This window comes from Paroedura picta, chromosome 7, assembly GCF_049243985.1.
Source record: "Paroedura picta isolate Pp20150507F chromosome 7, Ppicta_v3.0, whole genome shotgun sequence".
NCBI classification, from domain to species: Eukaryota; Metazoa; Chordata; class Lepidosauria; order Squamata; family Gekkonidae; genus Paroedura; species Paroedura picta.
Genome location: NC_135375.1, coordinates 4,549,510 through 4,564,350, shown reverse-complemented (window position 1 = coordinate 4,564,350; position 14,841 = coordinate 4,549,510). Strand labels below are relative to the sequence as shown.

Here is a 14,841-nt window from a genome sequence, read left to right as displayed (position 1 = left end):
GCAGGGCTCCTCTGAGGGTCTTCTCAGGGGAAGGCCTCGGACTCCCTGTCCTGTGGCTGGCCCTGCAGAGGAACTGGCTGGCCCCTGGGTGAGACGGGAGGCTGGACTGGAGGGACCCTCCCTGGCCTGACCCAGCAGGGGTCTTCTGGGGGTCTTCTCAGGGGAAGGCCTCGGCCTCTCTGCCCTGTGGCTGGCCCTGCAGAGGAACTGGCTGGCCCCTGGGTGAGACGGGAGGCTGGACTGGAGGGACCCTCCCTGGCCTGACCCAGCAGGGCTCTTCTGAGGGTCTTCTCAGGGGAAGGCCTCGGCCTCTCTGCCCTGTGGCTGGCCCTGCAGAGGAACTGGCTGGCCCCTGGGTGAGACGGGAGGCTGGACTGGAGGGACCCTCCCTGGCCTGACCCAGCAGGGCTCTTCTGAGGGTCTTCTCAGGGGAAGGCCTCGGCCTCTCTGCCCTGTGGCTGGCCCTGCAGAGGAACTGGCTGGCCCCTGTGTGAAATGGGAGGCTGGAGTGGAGGGACCCTCCCTGGCCTGACCCAGCAGGGCTCTTCTGAGGGTCTTCTCAGGGGAAGGCCTCGGCCTCTCTGCCCTGTGGCTGGCCCTGCAGAGGAACTGGCTGGCCCCTGGGTGAGACGGGAGGCTGGACTGGAGGGACCCTCCCTGGCCTGACCCAGCAGGGCTCTTCTGAGGGTCTTCTCAGGGGAAGGGCTCAGCCTCTCTGCCCTGTGGCTGGCCCTGCAGAGGAACTGGCTGGCCCCTGGGTGAGACGGGAGGCTGGACTGGAGGGACCCTCCCTGGCCTGACCCAGCAGGGCTCTTCTGAGGGTCTTCTCAGGGGAAGGCCTCGGCCTCTCTGCCCTGTGGCTGGCCCTGCAGAGGAACTGGCTGGCCCCTGGGTGAGACGGGAGGCTGGACTGGAGGGACCCTCCCTGGCCTGACCCAGCAGGGCTCTCCTGAGGGTCTTCTCAGGGGAAGGCCTCGGCCTCTCTGCCCTGTGGCTGGCCCTGCAGAGGAACTGGCTGGCCCCTGGGTGAGACGGGAGGCTGGACTGGAGGGACCCTCCCTGGCCTGACCCAGCAGGGCTCCTCTGAGGGTCTTCTCAGGGGAGGCCTTGGCCTCTCTGCCCTGTGGCTGGCCCTGCAGAGGAACTGGCTGGCCCCTGGGTGAGACGGGAGGCTGGACTGGATGGGCCCTCCCTGGTCTGACCCAGCAGGGCTCTTCTGAGGGTCTTCTCAGGGGAAGGCCTTGGCCTCTCTGCCCTGTGGCTGGCCCTGCAGAGAAACTGGCTGGCCCCTGGGTGAGACGGGAGGCTGGACTTGAGGGACCCTCTCTGGCCTGACCCAGCAGGGCTCTTCTGAGGGTCTTCTCAGGGGAAGGCCTCGGCCTCTCTGCCCTGTGGCTGGCCCTGCAGAGGAACTGGCTGGCCCCTGGGTGAGACGGGAGGCTGGACTGGAGGGACCCTCCCTGGCCTGACCCAGCAGGGCTCTCCTGAGGGTCTTCTCAGGGGAAGGCCTCGGCCTCTCTGCCCTGTGGCTGGCCCTGCAGAGGAACTGGCTGGCCCCTGGGTGAGACGGGAGGCTGGACTGGAGGGACCCTCCCTGGCCTGACCCAGCAGGGCTCTCCTGAGGGTCTTCTCAGGGGAAGGCCTCGGCCTCTCTGCCCTGTGGCTGGCCCTGCAGAGGAACTGGCTGGCCCCTGGGTGAGACAGGAGGCTGGACTGGAGGGACCCTCCCTGGCCTGACCCAGCAGGGCTCCTCTGAGGGTCTTCTCAGGGGAGGCCTTGGCCTCTCTGCCCTGTGGCTGGCCCTGCAGAGGAACTGGCTGGCCCCTGGGTGAGACGGGAGGCTGGACTGGAGGGACCCTCCCTGGCCTGACCCAGCAGGGCTCCTCTGAGGGTCTTCTCAGGGGAGGCCTCGGCCTCTCTGCCCTGTGGCTGGCCCTGCAGAGGAACTGGCTGGCCCCTGGGTGAGACGGGAGGCTGGACTGGAGGGACCCTCCCTGGCCTGACCCAGCAGGGCTCCTCTGAGGGTCTTCTCAGGGGAGGCCTCGGCCTCTCTGCCCTGTGGCTGGCCCTGCAGAGGAACTGGCTGGCCCCTGGGTGAGACGGGAGGCTGGACTGGAGGGACCCTCCCTGGCCTGACCCAGCAGGGCTCCTCTGAGGGTCTTCTCAGGGGAGGCCTTGGCCTCTCTGCCCTGTGGCTGGCCCTGCAGAGGAACTGGCTGGCCCCTGGGTGAGACGGGAGGCTGGACTGGAGGGACCCTCCCTGGCCTGACCCAGCAGGGCTCTCCTGAGGGTCTTCTCAGGGGAAGGCCTCGGCCTCTCTGCCCTGTGGCTGGCCCTGCAGAGGAACTGGCTGGCCCCTGGGTGAGACGGGAGGCTGGACTGGAGGGACCCTCCCTGGCCTGACCCAGCAGGGCTCCTCTGAGGGTCTTCTCAGGGGAGGCCTTGGCCTCTCTGCCCTGTGGCTGGCCCTGCAGAGGAACTGGCTGGCCCCTGGGTGAGACGGGAGGCTGGACTGGAGGGACCCTCCCTGGCCTGACCCAGCAGTGCTCCTCTGAGGGTCTTCTCAGGGGAGGCCTTGGCCTCTCTGCCCTGTGGCTGGCCCTGCAGAGGAACTGGCTGGCCCCTGGGTGAGACAGGAGGCTGGACTGGAGGGACCCTCCCTGGCCTGACCCAGCAGGGCTCTCCTGAGGGTCTTCTCAGGGGAAGGCCTCGGCCTCTCTGCCCTGTGGCTGGCCCTGCAGAGGAACTGGCTGGCCCCTGGGTGAGACGGGAGGCTGGACTGGAGGGACCCTCCCTGGCCTGACCCAGCAGGGCTCTCCTGAGGGTCTTCTCAGGGGAAGGCCTCGGCCTCTCTACCCTGTGGCTGGCCCTGCAGAGGAACTGGCTGGCCCCTGGGTGAGACGGGAGGCTGGACTGGAGGGACCCTCCCTGGCCTGACCCAGCAGGGCTCCTCTGAGGGTCTTCTCAGGAGAAGGCCTCGGCCTCTCTGCCCTGTGGCGGGCCCTGCAGAGGAACTGGCTGGCCCCTGGGTGAGACAGGAGGCTGGACTGGAGGGACCCTCCCTGGCCTGATCCAGCAGGGCTCTCCTGAGGGTCTTCTCAGGGGAAGGCCTCGGCCTCTCTGCCCTGTGGCTGGCCCTGCAGAGGAACTGGCTGGCCCCTGGGTGAGACGGGAGGCTGGACTGGAGGGACCCTCCCTGGCCTGACCCAGCAGGGCTCCTCTGAGGGTCTTCTCAGGGGAAGGCCTTGGCCTCTCTGCCCTGTGGCTGGCCTTGCAGAGGAACTGGCTGGCCACTGGGTGAGACGGGAGGCTGGACTGGAGGGACCCTCCCTGGCCTGACCCAGCTGGGCTCTTCTGAGGTCCTTATCGGGTGAAGCCCTCGGCCTCTCTACCCTGTGGCTGGCCCTGCAGAGGAACTGGCTGGCCCCTGGGTGAGACGGGAGGCTGGACTAGATGGACCTGGACTGATCCAATCCAGCAGGGCCCTTCTGATGTAACTATGAACAGTTCTAGAGTGTGGTTTGCCATTGCAAATTTGCACAGAGAAGCACTTAGTCATCACAGTTCTCACAAGCATGAAAGTAAATGTTTAACTACATCTCGATTGTGGCATTCAGTGCCAGATACATCACAGTGCATTTATCAGACTCATTAGGCCAATACCTGGCAGTCAACAGCCCATGCGTGCCCAGTTGGTGGAAATGCCCTGAAATGCAGGGGTGGGGGGAGGGGGATCAATCAGGTTGGGGCGTGAGCCGCCATCAGACCCTATAGCTGCGTTTGAGTTTCCGAAAAAGATTGCATTTCCAGTCTTCATTACCCAATTATTACTGATTTGTTGACTGCGGCAAAATAATAGCTGAGAACGGGCAGCATTCCAAGGCTCCAGCGATTTCGAGGAGGGGTCAGGAAGGTATGACAGGCGGGGAAATGAAGTGAGGCCATTAAGTGGCAAGAGGGCAGACAACAAAGGGAAGCCCAGGGCGGGGGAGTCAGAAACCCCCTTTGTTGATTTCGTTAAGGTAAACGTGGATGTAGACATTAATGTAGACACTAACTCCTCCTTATTAGGTTAACGAGTGTCAAATCTAATTTGGTCCACTTTAAAAGTCACCTCGTTAGACATATTTGGAAGCTTTGATAATGGTTGTTTGTAATTATTTGAGCTTTGATGTCACCCAATTTGCACCCAGCTTCTGCCTTAAGGTATCTCGGGACACGCTATGCAAGTAGTTTAGCAGGAAAAAACAGCACAGGAGAAAGAGTTCTGAGCAAATTGTGCCATCGGGGGCTAGAGGGCTGGGCCCCTCACGGAGCAGGATGTAGGGGACAGGACTAGAAGGACACGCCAAGGAGAGCCCAAGTGTTTAGATCCTTTGGCTACTATTAGGCCAGTTCCTAACACTGCCATGGAAGCTTGCTGGGTGACCTTGGCCAGTTATACACAGTCAGCCTAGCCTAACTCACAGGGCTGTTGTGAAGATAAAACAGAAACAGAGGTAGAAGGCTACATTAAGCGTTATCTAGTCCAACCAACTGTGCAATGCAGGACATTCACAGTGACCACCCCCTTCCCCCCGTGGCCCTTGCCCTGTGCCTCGAGGAAGGCAAAAACCCCTCCAGGATCCCTCCTATCATCCTGACCCCAAAGTGGCAACTGGCATTACCTTGAGCAAATTATTGATTGATTGATTGATTGACTGATTGATTTAATAAATTTATAGCCTGCCTTTCTCCTTGGACTCAAGGTGGGTTACATATAAAATCCCCATAGAACGCCATCCTAAAAAACAACACACCTCTAAACTACCCTGAGAGGGCAAGATCCCTCCTCCCTCCTGCAGTCAGCTAACAAGGGTGTGCTAGATATTGCAGTGGGACTCGAGGGGGCCCATTGACCTTGCTAATGTGGCCTCAAGCAGAGACCTGGCGGAAGAGCTCCATGTGACAGGCCCAGCTCCATCAGGGCCCTCAGTTCTCCCGGGAGCTCACTCCAACAGGTTGGGGCCAGGACCGAAAAGGCCAGGCATCTCTCTTTGGGGCCAGGGACCACCAACAAATTAATACCTGCAGAGAGAAGGGCCACAGGTGCCAAGTATTGGCTCATCCCTTCCTGTCTTCTCACTTGCAGCCTCATCAAGCTGGGAGGGGCCCTGCAGGCCAACCCCCGGCTCAGTGCTGGACCCCCCCCCCCCCCCGTCTCAATCCCTAGGGAGTCACTGAATCAGCGCTGCTGCCAGAGGGCCACGGAATGGAAGAGGGAAGAACGTTGTATGCCACTTTGGGTACTCATGGGGAGAAAAAGGGGGGATATAAATGAAGCAAACTGAATAAAATAAAGCATCGGGAAATGGGGGGGGGGGCTAAAGACTGAAACGCGGGTTGGTGCTATTTAATTTGTTCATCAATAGCGTTCTGGGGTCGCGATGGACAGTTTAATGAAACGGCCGACCCAACATGCAGCCACGGGAATAGCCAGCCGAGGCAGAGGAAGGATACAAACACCAACTCCTCCTCCTCCTCCTCCTCCTCGGCCGGGAACTGGATGTTGGGCAAGATGGCCCCCCCTTGGGCCTGACAGCGGCCGCCTTCCCTGGAAGAGCCTCCTTGGGATCTCAGGATGGGGAGGGCTTCTTGGGAAGGGGCGAACTGGGGCCAGGCTCTGGGGAGGGTCTCCTGCTGCGATGGCCCCGAGCATCCTCCTGCCCTCTGCTCTTCCCAGTCGACCCTCCCTTGGGGCAAGGCTTAAGCCTTGCGGTCCAATGTCAGCCTTGCAAACCTCAGCCTGCCGGGTAATTTGCGGCCACGGACTGTCAGGTCAGGGGAAATATACAGCAGCCCAACAGCGTGTAAATCTCTGATCCATAAATTGCACCCCCTGCACACGCGGCCTGCCGTTCTCTCCCTTCCCTCTCCCCCCATCCCCTTCCCCCAACACTGGACCTGGTCTCTTCTTCCCCTCGAAGCACCAGCCGTTTAGCAAAGGGGAAAAGGACAGAGGGAGGACTGTGGGATCTCTTTGCGAATCCTGTTGCGCTGAGCCCGTCAGGTGCCAGAGCGAGAAGAGCAGTGGCTGCAGGAAGAGTCGTGGGCTTTGGCATAGGCTCCCAACACCCAGCCCCCGTCGGTGGCCACAGTTCAGGCCCCCCCCCGAAGCAGCAGCTCCAATTCCAGGGCTGGTGGGGAAAGCTCTGCTCCTTGTGCACCGAACAGGCAAGGAGGGTGGCCAGAAGCCGGCCCACCCTCCAAAGGGGCAGGGCTGCAGGCCAAACCCAGGCCAGCCGTCCAGCCCCCGGAGGAAGGACCAGCCTGTCCCCAACACGTGGGCCACGCCCAAAAAGTCTCACGGTACTTTATTTTATTGCCGTAGAGGCAAGGCAGACAAAAATACATAATAAATAAAAAGACAGACTTCTCTGCACAGGGAGGGACTGGACTGTGGATTTGGCTGCCAGAGGTTGCAGCGATGGACACAGGAATAAACCGCTTTAAGAAGAGATGAGACAGAGTCATGGAGGGGAAGTCTAGCACTGGCTACTATCAAAGGCGTGAGCTTTTGAGATCAAGCACTCTTCGTCAGGTGATGGACCCCTTCATGACTGGAGTTCTGGGTCCGAGGAAGAGGGCTTGCACTCGAAAGCTCACACCCTGAATGAATCTTGGTTGGTCTTAAAGGTGCCACTGGACCAAATGACTTTCAGTAAAAACATAAAGTGATGAGTCAGTAAATGAGTCATTCATTCATAGGGTAGCAGCAAACCGGAAAGGACTTGATGGCACAACCCAGAGCTGTGATTTTTTACTTTTTGCTTTCATTTAATGTGCCACGTTCAGTGCCTATGCCGAGCTTCCCCTCTGGCCTGGCGACTGCCCACATTTACTCAAGGCCATCTGTGTTGGGCCGACATGAGGAGGGGGACGGGAGAGACTGCAGGAGCATAAGCACGAGGCCTGCCTTCCGCGGAGGCCAAGGGGCCAGAATTCAGCGCCCGGCGGAAAGACAACGCGAGAAAGGATGCTGCCAGGTGGGCGGACGATGCTGAGACCTGGCCGGGCCAGCCTCCCCACTCCCACATGCGTGAGGATGGACACCCTCTGGCCTCTGACCCTGGCTGCCCCTCGTCCCCAGAGGGCCGACTCCTGCCAGGCATGGTGCGGCTCTTTAGGGAAGCAGCCCATGGCCAGCCGCAGGGGACTGGAGAGGCCGTTGTTGATCTCCAGCAGGCCTTCAGGGCTGGCACGGGTGTGATGCCGATTTCCCTCCACCCTGAGGCCTGTCCCTCTGAGCCAGAGGGTGCTTAGAGGGAGGGCACATGTGAGGTTTGGAGTCCAGCCTAAAGCGTCCCTGACCAGGGTTTGTCCAGATGTTCCTTAAGACGGATAAACAAACAAGGCCGCCGTTCCTCCAGACAAAACCTGCCCCTGCGCCTTAACGGCCTTTGCCAGCCATGATCAAGAGCCATCCGTCCTGAAAGACGGGACTCGTCAGGGAAAGCTGTCTGTTTGCATTAGGAGATACAACACAGCCAATAAGGGTGCTATCGAATCCCCCGCCCAGCCTGGTTTGATGCACAGTGATGGGGGGGGGGGAGAGGCTACCAAGAGCAGCAAGAAATGCAACCCTTTTGGATAGGCCACAGGCGGAATGGCAGCTCCCTGGGGACAACGTCTCTTCCGCTGAGCCTCCGCCCCCCACCCATGACAATCCTCAAAGCCTTTCAGCCGAATCCCCCTGACTTCCCATCCCCTTGGGGGAATAAGAACGAGAGGCTCTCCCCTGGAGCCCTGCAGTGCAGGCCGGCCCACAGCTCCCCCCCACAGCTGGCCCATGGAGAAGGAGAAGAGCCGGCCAGCCCGCCGCTCCCTCTGTCCTCCCCTCCCCTCCTCCCGGCTTCCGGCCCTGTTTGCCTTGGGTGGGCTGGGAGGGGGCCTTGCCGGCCGATCGGAGCGCAGCCGCGGCATGCCCCCTCTGAGAGGGCTTCTTCTTTAATGGGCCAGATCACGGGCTTTATTAAGCGGGGTGTCAATCATGCCTGCCCCACCAGGGTGATTCAGGAGGCACCAGCCATTAAGCACGCAATTAGCTGGCACTTACAGATCCGTAGAAAATACTCCCGCTGCCCACTTGAAGACCACCGCTTGGGGCAGAGAGGGGCAGCGGGACGAGAAATGGGAATTATTTCTACCCCCCCTCCCGGCTGAGCCCACTCGGCCGCCTCCTCAGACCCCCGGAAGCCACTCCTGCTGGAACCGGCCTCTGGGCCTCTGCCTGCTTTCGGCATCTGCTCCAAATGTGATGCTGCGGTGAGGGGAGCAGGGAAGGACGCGGACAGACTGGCAACAGCCGGGATCCAGCCCCTTTTCGAGCCTTTCTTTAGACGGAGGTCAAGCTCGCTCCACTACGGCACCCGGCAGCTCGAGTCTTCTGGTTCCCTGCGCAGGAGGAGCAGGCCCCAGGGAACTCCATGCACACGCTGCGCTTTTGGCCAGGCCTCTCTGCAGAGGGCAGCCAAGGGGGAGCCAACGGGATGGGCCCTGCAGCAGGAAAAGAAGCCTCTCCAGCCACACTGCTGCAAGCATGGAGAGCGATCAAGGTCTGACCAAGAGGGCAGTGACGCGCCAAAGCTCCTCCCCACCACAGGCTTTCATAGTGATTTGTGTGCTGCTAGACCCCTGCTCTTTCTACTGGCTTCCCAAACTGAAGACCCCAAAGGAAACTGTGGTTCAGTGGGTCACAAGGTCAGGAGGGAGGAGGAGAAACAAGCAGAGTCGGCCAGAAGGAGCTGGGGGGGGGGGGAGACACTGGAATTGCGTCTGCACATCAAAGCTCTTTTCTAATATGGAAAAAAGGCGAGGAAAGGGGGACATGTCAAAGGAAGAGTTCATTTCAGAAGGTTTTCGGCCAATCCTGCATTGATCAGGGGGTTGGACTAGATGGCCTCTCCATGACCCTTCCAACTCTGTGCTTCTAAGCCTATGAGATTACATGTAATGTGGAGAGAGTGGACATAACGCTAGAAGCCGGGGTCATCCACTGGAGCAAAAGGGTGGAATTTCACGACAGACACAAGGTCGTACTTCTTCACACAGTAAGCTATTAAACTGCGGAACTCCCTGCCACGGGGTGTAGAGATGGCCGCCCCCGTGTAAGGCTCTCAAGGGGAAGTGGGGCACAGCCTGCTGCCCAGTCAGCCTTTCTGTTTGTAAATGCTACCAGGGAAGCCTTAACTGCTGTCTCTCTGCCTCACCGGCAGAGAGACAGCAGCAGCTCAGCTGGGCCAAGGCGACAGAGAACTGGGGCTCCAAATGGCTGGGTGAAAGGAGGGGTGTGATGCTGCCTATTCCCCCCCCCCACACAAGAGCCAGGCATGGAGCCATCGTTGGCCCCTCACTTGCTCCCAGCTGCTCCCAGTTGCCCCTTGTTTGCCCAGGCGTGGGCATCTTGCCCCAGCCTACCATTAGCTATGAAGGCCAACGCAGACCGGCAGCAGCTCTCCAGGGTCTCGAGCAGAGGCCAGGTCTCCCCAAACCCCATTGGCTGAGGAAGAGAGAGGGAGACTTCTCAGAGGGCCTTCCACACATGCTCCAGGTGCGGCCCCACACTGGGCACGGCTCTTAGCTGGGCTTTGGAAGCTCCACCTCCTGCAGACCCAGCCAGGGTGAACCTCCAGGTGTGGGCACAGCGCAGGATTCCCCGGGCTTTCTCCTGCCAGGTCTTTCCCAGTGCAGTGGACCAGAGACTTGAGTTTACCCTCTCCAAGAGCCCCTGGGGAGGGCGTGCTTTTGCCAAGCCAAGAAGGAACAAACACGCAGCACTGACTGTGAGCAGGGGGCAGAGAGACCCTCCAACCTGCCTTCCCCCCCCCCAGCCCCCCACGCAGACTGACTCCTGCCTCTCTTGCAACGGGCCACTAATCCAATTGAGCCGAGCTCTGGGCTCTTAACAAGGCCGGGAGACATTTGTCAGATCTCTGACTAGACCCATGGCTAATTTTACAACGTTAATTTATCTTCACATATTATATCGCCTTAATTCCGTCCCTCTGGATCCCATTACCGCGGCCGTACCTTGTAGCCAACGTGTAACGGTAATTGCTATTATTAGCAGTGTGCCGTGTGCTGGAGCCGCTCCACAAATAAAGGGAGCAAGAGAGACGGGAGGCCGAGGGCCAGGGCAGGCTCCGCACCGCACCGCAGGGAGGGCAGGCAGAGGCTGATGCTGGAGGCGGGGCAGGGGCACCCAAGGAGAAGGCCGGAGGGGCCTCAAGCACCCTGCCACGAAGGGCCCATAGGATCCGGGCAGGCGGACGAAGCGGCATCATTCTGGTGCGGGGCTGAGGCCTCAAGGGCATGAAAGAACTGTGGCCAATCAGGACTTGAACTGCGACACAATCCAGTTGCCTCATTTCTCAGACCTTTGGGCCTGTGCCACTCAGTGCTACAAGGGGCAGGGCAGGGCCCACCTCAGAGGACCTAAGAAGGGGAGAAGAACGAGGTCTCCGCTGCCTGCAGCCTCTGTGCCCCACAGCCTGGCAATAAGGCAGATGAGCTGGGGGAGATGGACGTGCCAGAAAGGCCTGAAGAGGGGCAGAAGATGCCCAGCAGGCTTGCATCCCTCCCGCCCTCCAAGACACTCAGCCCAGTGGCCTTGGATCTTCTGCCTCCTTCTCATTCTCACAACCACCTTGCAAGGCAGGTTAGGATGAGAGGGACTAGTCCAAAAAGCCTCAGGTAGTCTGAACAGGGATTGGAACCCGGGCCTCTGCTCTGACCGCCCCCCCCCCCCCGGCAATATGTTGGCTCTCCCATGGGGACTCACCTCGAAAGATGGGAAGCCAAGGGAAGGGTGGCAGATCCAAGCCCTCTTGCAAGCTCCGGATACTGGAGCCAATGACTTTTGACAAATCCCTCCCTGCAGCTCTTATGTTCTCACTACCCCAGGTGAGGAGGAGGAGGAGGAGGTTCCTACTACCACCATATATTTCCTCATCCATGCCTGACCTTGCTTTGCACACTAGCTAAAATGTAGTTATCACTTGATGGCAACATCAAGGTGCAGCTATCACTTGGTGGCATCTCGGATGAGGTGTATAGCTATTGAACCATCATGAGAGTAACTACCAAGAGGTCTTGGTCACAGGATATCAAGAGGCTGAGCCCCACAGGTCTGCCAGGCTCCTTGCCACAGAGCAGAGGACCCCCATAAGCCCCCTCACAACAGCAGCTTTAACAGCCAAATGGCAGAGCAACCAGCAGGCAAGCCAGCAGCGATCCCTCCCCCCCCCCCCACAAACTCTTGGCCCTTGTGTCCTTGTACAATTGTGATATTTTTATACAGTGGGGCAGAGAGAGCGGGTGCCCTGCTCCATAAGCAAACAGGCCTTTCTCCTCCGATTCAGCCTCCCAGCAGCCACGGCCGGCACAAATGTCAAGCTCTCGGGCAAACAAGCATCTCTAGGTACAGTCCACCAAGGTGGCCTTTCAGTTTCTATCATTTTTTTCCCAGTGCGTTTCCTTCAAATAAGAAGGAAAATCCCTTTGTTCAGACTGCCAAGCTGGGAGGATGGGGGGCAGGGGGGGCACGTTGCATGGTGCAAAGGCTGCTGTCTTTTTAGGCTCCATTAATCTGCATACCAGACTGGGACCCCCTCTGAGGATACCTAAATGTGCAGAGTAGGGTCACATTGATGCTGAACAGAGTGTTAAGGAGGGAATTGTGGGTGCAGAACAGGCAATGATGGGGCAGGTAGTCTTCCCCCCCCCTCCCCAGGTGACACCAGGCCCGATTTGGGGTAACATAATATTCAAGTTATAAAAACAAATAGTTCCCCCCTTGTTGCTTTGGCTTCGTTCAGCCCTGGGAGCACCCAGGAAGGAGCAGAGCCATCTTTTCACGAAACCCCCTGAGTCAGAGTGGGATTTGGGCATTTTTATAAGTCAACAAACAGAAAATTTGATTTACAAAGAGGGAAGGGTGGTTGGAATCAGGCTTTCAAAATATACAATTCAGTTCTTATTCAGTTTGATGTTATGTTTCTTCTATTTTAACAAAGATTTCTTTTTCGTGTTTTCTCTAAAACACCTTATTCTTGCTTTTATTTTAGTTTTTGGAGTTCCCCTGAACCTAACCCCCTCATTCTCCGAAAGTGGACTGTTGCGACTCGTGGCCCAGCGGCCTCCCTTCTTGGACCATCTAGTCCTCCACTCCCTTCTGAGATGAACAGAGCTCTACCTTGCACACCCATCCCTTGGGAAACACACCCCTGCCGTCCCTTCCCCAACTAGGCAGGGTCCCACCTTCTCACCCCTGCAAGGTTTCATCTCGCACTTTGGCCTGATTTGGACGCATTTCCCAGACTCTCCAAATGACTGTCCTGGTTGACCAGGCCCTGTGTGGGTTAGCTCTGCCAGTCGAAGACCCAGCGCTGCCGCGGGAGGGTCTCCTCTGAGGAGCTTTGAACCCCACCTCTCTCCGATGGAACTGAACTTCCTTCCAGCCCACAGCCGGCCATATTCCTCCTCTTGGCTCATACACACTAATGAAGATTTATAACCCCCCCACACACACATGCAGTGGTAGTTGTAGCACTCTGGAGACACTGGGCACCCCTGCACCCTTTCAAAATGGTACCTATTTTCCAAAATGGCACAGAGAACTAAACGTCTCCAATAAAAACAACAGAAACAGACTAGGCTATTTTCTTTTAAAGCAAACATTTTTGGGTTGAGGGTACTAAACACCACCACCCACCACCGTGAAGTTGAATGTCAAAACAATGAAATTCCCCCACCGCCATCGGAGAGATTGTTTTCCCGTTCGTTAGCAAACGAGCTTTGAGGCTGCCGTGCCATTTTGCAGACTTCAATATGCTCCTGGAGCACAAATGAGAAACTTTATCAGATCAAATTCAGAGGACTTTTGAATGATGCCAAGCCCCCTCGGGAGTTTGTGCTCATCACTATTTTCACATGATCCTCAAAGGCCCAGTCATGAGAACAGCCTCCAGTTCCCTCCAGCCCGGCCACTGCCTCCTCGCCTGGCTCTGCCTGTATCAGGACATCGTTACAGAAGAGGCGGCGTGCAGCTCAGAGAGCTCACCCACAGGAAACCACCCCACGCCTCTAGCCCTGCAGAGCTCCCAGCCTTTTGGAATTCTGACACAGTGGGGTGGGTGCAGCCACAAAATGGCTGCTGGAGGAGGAGGAGTCAGCCACAAAATGGCTGCTGGAGGAGGAGGAGGAGGAATCAGCCACGAAATGGCTGCTGGAGGAGGAGGAGTCCGCCACAAAATGGCTGCTGGAGGAGGAGTCAGCCACGAAATAGCTGCTGGAGGAGGAGGAGGAGGAGTCCGCCACAAAATGGCTGCTGGAGGAGGAGTCAGCCACGAAATGGCTGCTGGAGGAGGAGGAGGAGTAAGCCACAAAATGGCTGCCATCGCATGCCCTTAGCCACACACCCAAGACCCTTGTCCTGAGGTGGCAGTTTATTCATTTATTGATTGATTTATATAGCGCTCTCCCTCTTGGGGTCAGCATCTCAGGGGAACAAAACATCCACAATCAGTGCAAAAGCAACATTTTTAAAAATGGGCAGAATCAATCAAATCTCCAAGTCCCCTCAGAAGCCTTGCTGGGCAAAAAGCCCCACCTGCCCTCTGCAGGAAAAGCAGATATTTCGTCCAGATCTCACGATCATGCCTGGCCCAAAGACTGGGCAACAGAGAGCTTCACCTTAGGCAAACCTGGCTAGCTGTCCCAGCAGCAGAATCTCAGGTAGTCACAGCAATTCCTGGACAAGGCACTGCAGGGTAGAAAGACCTCAGGGTGCATTTTGCATTAGTCAGCAAGAACTTTGCCTTTTCTCTCCTGCAACCCGTGGCAGAGCAGGAGAGAGACATGCTGCCCTTCCAGATGCAAGCAAACCGCTCCTGAGCACATGATTCGGTCTTTGCCTCAGCACATGGAGCCAGAAGCTCCCATCCACCAAGAAACCCTTTCAGGATAAATCGCCGTCTCTTACCTCTCAGCTCTTGCAGGTGCCAAGGGGCAGCCCCCCGACTCTCCTCAAACTCTTCTCAGCTCCTCCAGAGCCGGCCTGTCCTGGGGTCTTTCCGTCCAAATCCAGGGCTTCCTGTCAAGAGAGGAGAACTCTCAGTTGGTCATTCCGACAGACATCTTACAGGGCTTCCCTCTGCACAGTTTCCCGGGACTTTGGAAGACAGAACTCTGGTTCGATTTGTTCTGTTTTTGCCAGTAATGCTTTTTTTAAAACTCTGATTCATTAAAAACGCTCTCCTCCCAACTTTCCAGTTTTGCTCAAAGTTGCATATAAAGCAAATCTGTTTGGAACGACCCAATACAAAAAACACAGAGAGATCATGGAAAGAAAAGACTTGCCACGAAGGACAAACTCACGACAGACTGAAAGTGCCAAAGCAGGATTACAACAGAAGCCGAGAAGACAAGAAGAAGAAGAAGAAGAAGAAGAGTTGGTTCTTATATGCCGCTTTTCCCTACCCGAAGGAGGCTCAAAGTGGCTTACAGTCGCCTTCACATTCCTCTCCCCACAACAGACACCCTGTGGGGTGGGTGAGGCTGAGAGAGCCCTGATATCACTGCTCGGTCAGAACAGCTTTATCAGTGCCGTGGCGAGCCCAAGGTCACCCAGCTGGATGCATGTGGGGGAGCGCAGAATCGAACCCGGCTCGCCAGATTAGAAGTCCGCACTCCTAACCACTACACCAAACTGGCTCACAAAACGAAGGACAACCGGGGAACTGCACAAGTGACAGTGTGACCGAGAAGGAACCGAAATTGTCCAGGACTTTCCGTTCCTTGTCT

The 14,841-nt window shown here is 57.8% G+C and overlaps 1 protein-coding gene across 2 annotated transcripts in view; it reads right to left on the bottom strand.

The window, feature by feature from the left end:
• CNTFR (ciliary neurotrophic factor receptor) overlaps nt 1-14,841 on the bottom strand; it is a 278,409-nt gene that overhangs the window by 182,818 nt on the left and 80,750 nt on the right. For both annotated transcript variants that reach the window (XM_077346597.1, XM_077346596.1), the window contains exon 2: nt 14,021-14,131. The gene's annotated coding sequence lies outside the window, so the exon portion shown is untranslated. The remainder of the gene's footprint in view (nt 1-14,020; nt 14,132-14,841) is intronic.